At 35.8% G+C, this 11,605-nt stretch overlaps 1 pseudogene; it reads right to left on the bottom strand.

Annotated features, from left to right (window-relative positions):
* Positions 1-793: 793 nt before the first annotated feature.
* The window catches only part of LOC128638781 (proproteinase E-like), a 31,162-nt pseudogene continuing 20,350 nt past the window's right edge, over positions 794-11,605 (bottom strand).

Raw genomic sequence — 11,605 nt, 5'->3', positions numbered from 1 at the left:
AACCAAGCTTGTCTTTACTGTTCCGCTTGCATATCATTGGTTCATTTTCTCAAACACATTAATTGTTGCTGATGATCTGAAAAGGGCAAAAATTACAAGATTATAAAAGATCATTCATAGCATAATGAGCAGACAACCTCAAAAAAACACATATACAGGTACTGTTATTCATAAAGATCTGGTTAAAACACGGAGCACAAATAACTAAATCCTATGGCGAAAAAAGACAAGGGAGGAGGGATTGTTATCCAGGATCGAGATGTATATCTAAATGAGGCATACAGACTATTAAGCTGTACAAGAACTTACAAAAGACTGGATAAAGATCCCTCCTCCCAGTATAGCTTAGAGCTACATGCCTTTGTGCTTAAAGGAAGAGAAGATAGTATACTAACCACGGAGGAAGCCAATTTTATTTTGATTTTGTGCCCTTCGGTACCTTTATTTTACCATCTACCGAAGGTGCACAAGGACAAAGTAAACCCACCCGGGAGACCTATAGTCTCCGGGGTGGGGTCTCTAACTAGTAATCTTTCCAGCTATTTAGATTGGTTCCTACAGCCAACTGTTAGGAAAACCAAATCTTACTTAAAGGATACCCCCCAAACCATTAAATTATTTGAAGGCATAATATGGGATGATAGTTTTTTATGGATATCTTGTGATATTACTTCGTTATACACGAATATACCACACATAGAGGGAGTGAAAGCCTTTGAGGAGTTTTTTGACAAATATAGTGATTTACCCTCCGATACAAGTAAAGTATTTAGCAAGAGGGATTGAATTTATCTTATTCCACAATTTCTTCTCGTTCGAGAATAAGTTTTATCAGCAGGTGCAAGGAATGGCCATGGGTACGCCCATGGCCCCTTCCTATGCAAACATTTAAATGGCTGCTTTCGAGGAGAAGTACGTGTAGAATAACAACCCATATAAGGAGAATGTCATGATATATCGGCGCTATATTGATGACATCCTCATGGTGTGGAAGGGTAGTGATATAGAAGCCATGGAGTTTATTAGTCATCTGAACAATAATGACTTCAATTTGGAATTTACAAGTAAAATACATAGGAGGGAGATAGAATTTTTTAGATCTGTGCCTTTTCATTGATCCAGCCACTAACAAAACAGCGGTAAGAATTTTAAAAAAGAAGTGGAATAGTAATGGGTTTTTAAATGACAGGAAGTGACCATCTGCCCCAATGGAAAAGAAATACCCTTACGGCCAATTTCTCAGGATTCGTAGAAATTGTACAAACATAGATGACTTTGAGGCAGAGGCTGATCAGTTAGAAGATACATTTTTAAAGAAAGGGTATGACAGCGTTTAGTACAGAGAGCTAGAATAGAGAGTAGAAATAAAGATAGAGGGGGATTTATTGCTTAGTACAAATAAAAACCAATATGTCACTAAAACCCATAATGAGGAAAAGAAATGGGGAGCTAAATTTATAACAACATATAATCTAGGTGCTAATTTCATTAAAACTACACTTAAAAAACATTGGAATATCCTTTTGTCTGATCCTGTTTTAGGACCCCCATTTGGAGCCTAACCCGGTAACTATCTTTAAGAAAAATAAAAGTATTAAAAATATATTAGCTCCATCTAAATTAAGAGAAATAAGAATACAAAGAAAGGGACTCTCTCAGATTGGTGCATTAATAAAGGGGGAACTTTCAAATGTGGAAGACTAACTGTTGCATGTGTAGTCTCATTAGTAAGGGTGATAATGTTTACAACTGGGACCATTCTAAAGAATTAAAATTAAAGATAGAGCTTCATGTGTGTCCGTGTATGCGGTGTATTACCTCATGTGTGAGTGCAATTTGATTTACGTGGGAAGAACGAAAAGGAAAGTCAAACGCCGCATATACGAACACATAGAAAATATAACCAAAGGATATGAAAATCATAGTGTATCTGAACACTTTAGGAGGGTGCATAATAAAAATCCAAATAACCTCAAAGTGAAAATATTACAGACTATACCCACAATCAGTGGGCAATGAACAGCAGAGGTTACTGCACCTCAGAAAGTGTGAAACCAAATAGATTCACCTGCTTAATTGTATGGCCCCTAAAGGGTTAAATGTTGATATAGACTTGCAGGCATTTATGATGTAATACAGTATATTTTACACATTAGTATAGAATATATAATCAACTTTCAAATGGATTGCTGAATGAATTTGTACTAACTCTTTTTAATGATATATAGGTTCCTTTAAGAAGAATGTTTATTATGTATTAAGCATGAATTTTAGATGAGAGTATATATTTAGTCCCTTTTGATTTATTGTTTATTTGTATCCAAGTACGTAAATTCTCTATGAAGTTAATGAAATGATTTGTAGATAATGAATTACATATATATAGTTTTAACCTCATCTATTAATTTATATTCTTAATGATTTATGTATTAATGTTTAGAAGATAAGCGTATATAACGAGTTAATGAATCATACTGACAAAAGCAGGAGTGCATATTTATTTTCCAGCAAGTGAATCAGCTTACGATATTGCTTTAGAAAATAGAGGCGTGTTTGCATCCTGTTACTAGATAGGTCAGTGAGTAACCAATCAGAAGTGACGACCGGATGTTTGTAGCAACGTACAGGAGCGTGCTAAACATCATCATTTCCTCTTGAAAAAGTCTGGAGAGCGCAGACGAAACGCGTTGGGGGTGGAGCTAAGGACGGCTTCAATACACTAAGACTGTTTGGAAGAAGCACTGAAGCGGCGGTAAAATAACTGTTTCCTGGAGGATTCCAAAGTGAACTGGGACTCGCTTCTCTTCTTTCCCTATAAAGGGATCAATGCGATCATTTTTAGCCTGTTTGTAAGTGCAATATCTTTGTATATATAATACATTTTTGGAAACTGCTACCTTGATGTGGGGTTGCGCTGTCTCTTTTTTTCGCCATAGGATCTACATGTAAAGAGATTGTTTGGGAACAAGCCTCTGGAAGTAGCTGCACCTCATTTTCTAAAGACTACTATCAGGAGCTGGCATTATAAACTATCAAGCAAGCATTATTCTATTTGAATGCTCCTAAGGACTCTCCCCAGTATTGGGTAATATTTATTCAGCCAGATCAACTGTTTTTTAACCATTTATACTGTGTTTATGTTTATATGTATGAATTTGCATGTTTATTGCTTACTTAATATTTTATATTGATGCAGTATTATTTTAATCTTTTAGCCTTTTTTTAATCAAACTATTTTAAATATTCCCCTTACTTTAACGCTATCATTATATATCCATCTCTCTACCAAATTGCGCTGTTAATACTTCCAGTGTGTCTCACAAATAACTAAAACTGTATTTACTCTTTGCACAACTATTTGTGTATGTTTTGCAGTTTTCAACATATATAGCTAATATGGGATATCACATTACATATATATATATATATATATATATATACATACAGTATATATAATTATATGACTAAACATCCCACACTAATAGTAGTTTTCTGATGAGCGAAACATTTAAACTAGACCATTTTCAATAGATTGATCACATACACAGCTCTTTGCTCATACTTGTAATGTATATCAGTAAGGTAGGTATAGAACTGTCTCATTTATCAAATTGATATTCCATTTATGGCCCATACACTCATATCCCTCAGGGGGGTGTGGTGGGTGCCCTAGTGGTTAATACATAGTATAATCAAAAAGAAAGAAAAAAGAAAAACACTACATGGCACACACTTAAACACATAGGTAAATCTGCAAAGAGGAAGCCAAAAAATAAAATTTAACTTTTACTCTCAAAAATTTTAAAGGCAAACATCCTACATGGAATGAATATAAAAACACACATTTAAAAACAAAGTAGCACTGTCGGAGTATCTGGATTAGACACACAACAATGTGTCAATTCAAAATAAAGCAATCATGATCAAAGATCGTTGTTTCTAAAATGAAGCAGGTTCCAGCACTGTCAGAGGCACATTGTAAGACAGTGCTACTTTGTTTTCAAGAGTAAAAGTTACGTTTTATTTTTTTGGCTCCCTCTTTGCGGCTTTGATCATACTTGTCTGATTGCACATTTAAAATCAATTTGATGGAATTTTCTACATTAGCGCATTAAAATATTAGCAGACTAAAAATGACAGTGAACTTTAAAACCCTCATCTATGTTGTGAAAAGAGAAAGAAGATTTCTATCATGCACATAAAAGAGCAATATTTAAAGGGACATAAAACAAGTTGGGATAGAGACAAAATATAATAATATGTACTTTAATTACTTTACCTGCAAATGTATACTGCAGTGCCTCACCATTAACCCTTTCTTTTTAGTTTCTGAATTCTACAGCTCTAACTCCCCCCGCACAATTCCTTAAATGGCTGTATCTATCTTTACCTTTGCTTTGGTAAAATGCCAGACTTTAACACTAATTATCTGCTGGTGCATGCCTAGAAGCAAATAAACTGCTGTTGAAATACACCGCCTGTGTTTCTGATACTAAACACTGATAAGGAGGGGTGGATCAGACTAATCCAGACAGCATGGCTATGTTACTAATTTTGCATATTTTAAAATACTTGCCAGCAATTTTTAAACTTTTTTTTTTAATGCAAACTATGTTTACTTAATTAGCTCTTTTAGGATATGCACAAATCTCAACATGTTTTTATGGCACTTTAAATATGTGAAACGCTTCTAATAAAAACAAATTTCCAAGTAAAGCTACTAATTTTAAAGCTAGCAGTATACGCAGCCTGACTTTAAATGGACATTAAACACTAAGGGCCAGATTACAAGTGGAGCAATAATTTATTGCGCCCCCGTTTGCAGGCACGCGATAAATAACCAGCCATTATAAGTAGATATTGCACTCACATTGTTGATCCAATCATTGAAAGCGGAGACGCGGGTAACACAGTCGGCTTCCTTATGGTGTTACAGCCTGAAGAAGACACAAAACTGGCAATACCATGGACGTGCCAGGTGCCATCTGGTGCCTGGCAGTTCAAGGGTCCCCCAGAATCCCCCTAATAACAACAAAAAAAAAGATATGATTGCAAATCACATTAATTCAATGTATAATCGTCAGGTGTGCTAGGGAAGTCAGTAAGTTCTGGTTATATTCTCATCTACCTCTGACTGAACTAATTTGTACATTCATTTAATAGAAATGCTTAAAGGGACATAAAACCCAACATTTTTCTTTCATGATCAGATAGCGCATACAATTGTAAAAAAACTTTCCAAGTTACTTTAATTATCAAATTTTCTTTGTTTTCTTGTTATACTTTGTTGAAAAGCAGGGGGTTGTAAGCTCATGAGTTTGCACTATATGGCAGCAATTTTGAAAGAACACTAGATGGCAGCAATATTTCCTGTCATGTAGTGCTACAGACGTGCACGCTACCTATCTAGATATCTCTTCAACAATTAAAGGGACATTAAACACTAAATAAATATTAGATAGAATAATGTATTAAAAGAAAATATTAGTCTGAGAATAACATGTAGATCTATTATATAAAGTTTCATTAGCTGTTTAAATAGTGACAAATTAAGTGTAAAGTTTTAGTGTCTATAAAACAATGGGAGCTGCCCATGTTGTAACTTAGGTTACCTTCTCTGCTGTGGCCAATTAGGGACAGTTATAAATAGGTCACTAGAGTGTGCAGCCAATGGCTGTGAGGAATATAACAGTGTTCTGCACTTCCATTTCTAACAGGAACTGAAATTCTCACAATATCAAAATGGAATTACAGAAAAAGGGGACAAAATAAACAATGAAAGTATATAGTAGAGTTTTTTTAATATATACGATTGATCATTTTATATTACCATCTCAAAGTGTTTAATGTCCCTTTAATAAAGAGAACAGAGCTAATTTGATAACCCGAAGTAAATTGGAAACATTTTTTCAAATTGTATTCTCTATCAGAATCATGTAAGAAAAATGTTGAGTTCCATGTCCCTTTAATGATGCATAGTAAATCAGTTTTACAGGACAGAGTCATCTTTGAGAAAGCGGAAGCGAAATGTGTCATAAGCTGATTACGTTTTTGTACTTTATATGTATGAAATTAAAGGGACAGGAAACTTTCATGATTCATATAGAACATACAATTTTAAACAACTTTACTTTTTACTTCTTTTATTAAATTTGCTTAGTTCTCTTGGTATCCTTAGTTGAAGTCTAAACCTATGTAGGCTGATAGGAGCGTGCACATGTTTATAGCAGTCTATGGAAGCAATGTTATACAAAGTTACTGCTGCCAGATCGCTTGAAGAGACATGAAACCCAAATCTTTTCTTCCATGATTCAGATAGAGCATAACATTGTAAACAACTTTCCAATTTACTGCTTTTATCTCATTTGTTTAGTTCTCTTGGTATCCTTTGTTGAAAAGAATACCTAGGTAGGCTCAGAAGCTGGGAGCTAGTTTCTGATAGGTGGCTGCACATATATGCCTCCCATCATTGGCGTAAAGATGTGTTCAGCTAGCTCCCAGCAGTGCATTGCTGCTCACTCAATAAAGGATACCAAGAGAATGAAGCAAAATTGATCATAGAAGTACATTGGAAAGTTGTTTAAAATGATATTCTCTATCTGAATCATGAAAGAAAGAAAAAAAAGGGTTTCATGCCCCTTTAAGACGTGTGCACACTTCTGAGCTCACCTAGGATTACTCTTTAACAAAGGATGCCAAAAGAAGCAAAATTGATAATAGAAATAATCTGGAAACTTATTTAAAATGTAATGCTCTATCCAATCAATTTAAAGGGACACTGAACCCAATGGGGGTTTTTTTTTTTCAGAGAGAGCATGCAAATTTTAAGCAACTTTCTAATTTACTCCTATTATCAATTTTTCTTCGTTCTCTTGCTATTTTTATTTGAAAAAGAAGGCATTCTAAGCTATTTTTGGTTCAGAATCTGGACAGCACTTTTTTATTGGTGGATGAATTTATCCACCAATCAGAAAGGACAACCCAGGTTGTTCACCAAAAATGGGCCGGCATCTAAACTTACATTCTTGCATTTGAAATAAAGATACCAAGAGAATAAAGAAAATGTGATAAAAGGAGTAAATTAGAAAGTTGCTTAAAATTGCATGCTCTATCTGAATCACGGAAGAAAAAAATTTGGGTTCAGTGTCCCTTTAAGTTTAATTTGAGCTTTACTGTCCCTTTAAATGGAGCATTCTACTGATGCTTTTCTATTCCTGGTGGAGTGGATTAATAACGAGTCACTATCAGATGTGCAACTACAAACAACTATACATTATATTGCTGGTTTATCTTGCTAATCTTTTGGGAATATTCAGAACAGGAAGATACATTTTCCAACAATACAAAGAAACTGAAATAAATGTATTTTATAATAAAGACAAATGACTGCAACATCCTGATAAGGAATACGCGTGTTAAAGGATACTAACGCCCAATTTCTTGCATGATTTTAAGCAACTTTCTAATTTACTTCTATGATCAAATTTTCTTGCTATCTTTATTTTAATAAGCATTAATGTAAAGCTTAGGAGCTGCCCATTTTTGGTTCAGAACCTGGGTTATGCTTGCGTATTGGTGGCTAAATGTAGCCGCCAATAAGCAAGCGCTATCCAGGGTGCTCCTAAGCTGTACATTCCAGCTTTTTAAATAAAGATAGCAAGAGAACAAATAAAAATTATAATAGGAATAAATTAGAAAGTTGTTTAAAATTGCATGCTCTATCTGACTCATAAAGAAGAAAATTTGGGTTTAGTGGTCCCTTTAAGGGTAGAATATGGATAGAGTATAAGGGGCATATCTATCAAGCTCCATAAACCCTGTCCGCCTGCATTCAGCGATGTCTGTCGACCTGATCCCGCACTGTCGGATCAGGTCCGACAGACATATGATAAATAGGCCTCTAAGTGTTCATGTGATCACTCTGCACTCACATTACATCCCCGCCTGATCGCACCTCCGGCACAAACCATAGTGGTCTTAATAGAGCTCCCCCAACCAGTTCTCTGGGTGCAGGTAATCATGATCTACTATTGGAAGCAAAGCCTGTTGCAAGACATTGGGGAGCACTCCTCCGCTGGTATGGGGAGAAAAGAGGGAAAAACTAGCTCATACCCAACATTGTTATACAAGTTTTAGTGCATTTTCTCCTCTATAACATTAATACAATTTCACAAAACAGATTAGATTGTAATATGGGATCAGAAGCTATTAAAAGTGTGTTTCAGTTCTATTTAGTTTAATAAAAGTAAAATGTGCATCTACAAAAAACAGTTCAGAACAACCGATAAAGTTACTTGCGAAAAAATACTTAAAGGACACAAAACCCAATTTTTTTTCTTTCGTGATTCAGATAGAGCAGCAATTTTAAGCAAAACTTTCTAATTTACGCCTATTATAACTTTTTTTTTCTTGCTATCTTTATTTTGAAAAAGCAGAAATGTTAGAAGCATAGGAGACAGCCCATTTTTGGTTCAGCACCTGGGTAGCACTGCTGATGATTAGTGGCTAAATGTAGCGCTACCCAAGGTGCTGAACTAAAAATTGGCTGGCATGTAAGCTTTACATTCCTGCTTTTTCAAATAAAGATACCAAGAGAACGAAGAAAAATAATAGAGTAAATTAGAAAGTTCTTAAAATTACATGCTCTATCTGAATCATGAAAGAAAAAAAATGGTTTTGTGTCCTTTAATTTAAAATATCTGAACTAGATGCAAAAGAACTCGACTAATTAGAATTAAGCGATATGAAACCTATTTTTTTTTTTCTTCATGAATACAGATAGAACACAGAATTTTAATCAACTTTCCCGTTTCCTTGTATTATCAATTTACTTCTTTTAGTATCCTTTGTTAAAAAGCAGATACTACGTTCAGGAGGTTGCACTTTTACATTCATCTAGTAACAGTGTTATGTAGTCCTCCAGAGTCAGACACATACACTCTATAAACATGCCCTTTAACAAAGGATACCATGAGAACAACAAAGCTAATTGATAATAGAAGTAAATTAAAAAACCTTCTTAAATTTCTGTGCTCTGTCTGAAATGTGAAATAAAAAATGTTGTGCGTCATGTCACGCTTCTAAGCCACACACGTGTTGTCACAATTTAAGGTTGTCTTTAAATATTTAAAGAAACACCCAGAAGTCACTTAAACTAAAAACTATTTTGTCTTGACTAAATATATAATATATATTTTTATTTTTTTTTATAATTTTTTTTTATTGAGGTAACAAATAAGTCATACATTGAGTGCAATATAGAAGGGATGTACAACATATAAAACATGTTACAGCATTGATCATATTAAAACAGTAGAATACAAATAAAAACCTCAATTTTTTTTATTTATTTTTTTATAACTAATGCAGTCGTGTGAGTGGCTACTAAACTGGCCACTTGTGGGCCATTTGGTTGTTGCATAATGTCTCTCTCTTGGTAACCACTAGAATCGATGATCACTTTTGGACCTTGAAGAAACAGGTTATTAACTAGCAAATGATATGATACAAGATGAGTGATTCATATAATAATAAACTGGAAACATCAAAATTAACAATATAACAAAACAAAAAAGAGTAATTGGATATAAAACTGGTCTAGCATAGCAAACATAGCAGTTAGGTGGATTAATTTTAACTGTGGAAAGCATGTGACAGATCATAGTGCTCATCATTGTCTATTAACCCCCAGGCCCAAGTAGATTTAATAAAGGAAAAACAAAAAAAAAACATAAAAAAGGGTACCACACTGGGTAGGCTTTGTGATTTTCTTATGACTGAAATTACAACTTGAAGTACAATTGCCTATAGGGGATAATATGAAGGTTAGGATGTGTAGATTGTACTATACCAGACTTTGGGACTCTTTAAATAATTAGATTAGATTAACCTTATCTGAAATTTGTACCTGCGGCACCAGGATAATTTTGTCTCCAAATAATAGGGAGAATTAGGGAAGCATTTACAAAACTGAGCACTAGAATATAAAAATAATAACAGAGGAAAAATACAAGAGCAACCACAAAATCCACCCTTTGTACTTGAGAATATAAATGGCATCTATCCTTTCTCTCCCCCATAAGAGATCAGAGTAAACTGCCACTGAGTATATTTAGGGTGACAAGGTTAATAGTTACTGCTCAGTATAGTGCATAATGGCCCTCAAAGTCTCGGCCTCTGATAAAGGGGCCCCAACTAGTTGGACAGGTATTGTTAGGTCACCAATGCATAGGACAAATACACCATTATTACATAACTATACATATTAATTAGCAATAGGGGATGTAATATTAGACGCCAAAGGAGGCAGCAGGAAATGTGTGGACATGGTAAAATATCCTATAAAGTACCAGACAAGATAATCACATGCATCAGAACAATAAGGTGAAAGAGTCCAATAACAAAAAACAATATATGGATTGGCATATAGTATGTTCCATTGAACATTAGGGACTACAAATTGATCTAGCCTATTGCATCCCTCAGGGCATGTGAAAAGTTATTGCTTAAGTGTGAGACCGAGCACAAAGTCTCAAATATGCGCCGTGAAGTAGCACCCTCCAAAAGTCATACTATTGAGTAGTGTATTATGGGTCAGTTGGAGTGGTACTTACAAATTAGTGTCATGATGGCCGGAATTGGGGGGATGCGGAGTGTCCAAACAGATAGGTCCACCGTATAAGTGGAGACTGTATGGAGCATATAAGGTTAGTGTCTTATCCTATGCCAGTTCTAATGAGCCTGTTTCACAATCCAATGTTTGTGAAACTGGCAACTGGAGGGGCTCAGTTTAGCTGATAAAGCAACTGTCCAGCGGATCATGTAACAGCTCCTATAGCAAATGCAACCTGCATAGGCAACGGCCTCAGCAAATGCAACCTCTCACCATTGGGACCCGTCTCCTCCGACCATAGACCAGCAAGTCTCACTTGATCTCTCCGTGTAGGTAAAAAGCTCTGGGAATGTGCAGTCCGAAATCTCTGTGCGATAGCTGTCAAGAGCAGGCACCTCACGAATTAGCGGACAACACGGGCCCTTGGGGATCCGGACCGCCATCCTCAATCTGCTGAATCAGCCAAAGAACCTCTCCTCCCCATAGAATCAACCTCGCTACACTCTGCGCAAACCCGGTGGACGCGACTCTCCACTCCAAACTAGCGGCCGCTTCATCCATTTGCCAGATGGGTCACTCGCAGCTCGCCATGTCTGTGCTCATGTAAGTTTCCGGAGTTAGGAGAAGCTTCCCTGTTGGTTAAAATCGGGTGTTTGGATCGGGTATGGAGGAGGTTTGGTGGGTGGCTGTAGCGAAGGATGCATTTTCTCCCTTAGCATTGGCACATATGGTCTTTTAGGGAGGCGAATTCCTCTTTGAATACTGCGCAAAGTTCTTTAAAGTGGGCATCCAGCATGGCTTTCACTTCCCTTAGAATCAGCGTAGTATCTAGCGCCATTTTAGATGGATAATGCGCGATATTTGAACAAATGTGATATGTCACCTTGTCACATAATGGTAATAGAATGAAAATTCCACTTTGGGTAATTAGTTAAAGAGTTTTCTCCCTCCTTGCATAGGACATCAGTGTCTAGGCACTGTTTACCCCCCGGC

This window comes from Bombina bombina, chromosome 8, assembly GCF_027579735.1.
Source record: "Bombina bombina isolate aBomBom1 chromosome 8, aBomBom1.pri, whole genome shotgun sequence".
NCBI lineage: Eukaryota > Metazoa > Chordata > Amphibia > Anura > Bombinatoridae > Bombina > Bombina bombina.
This window is presented reverse-complemented; position numbering and strand designations above follow the sequence as displayed.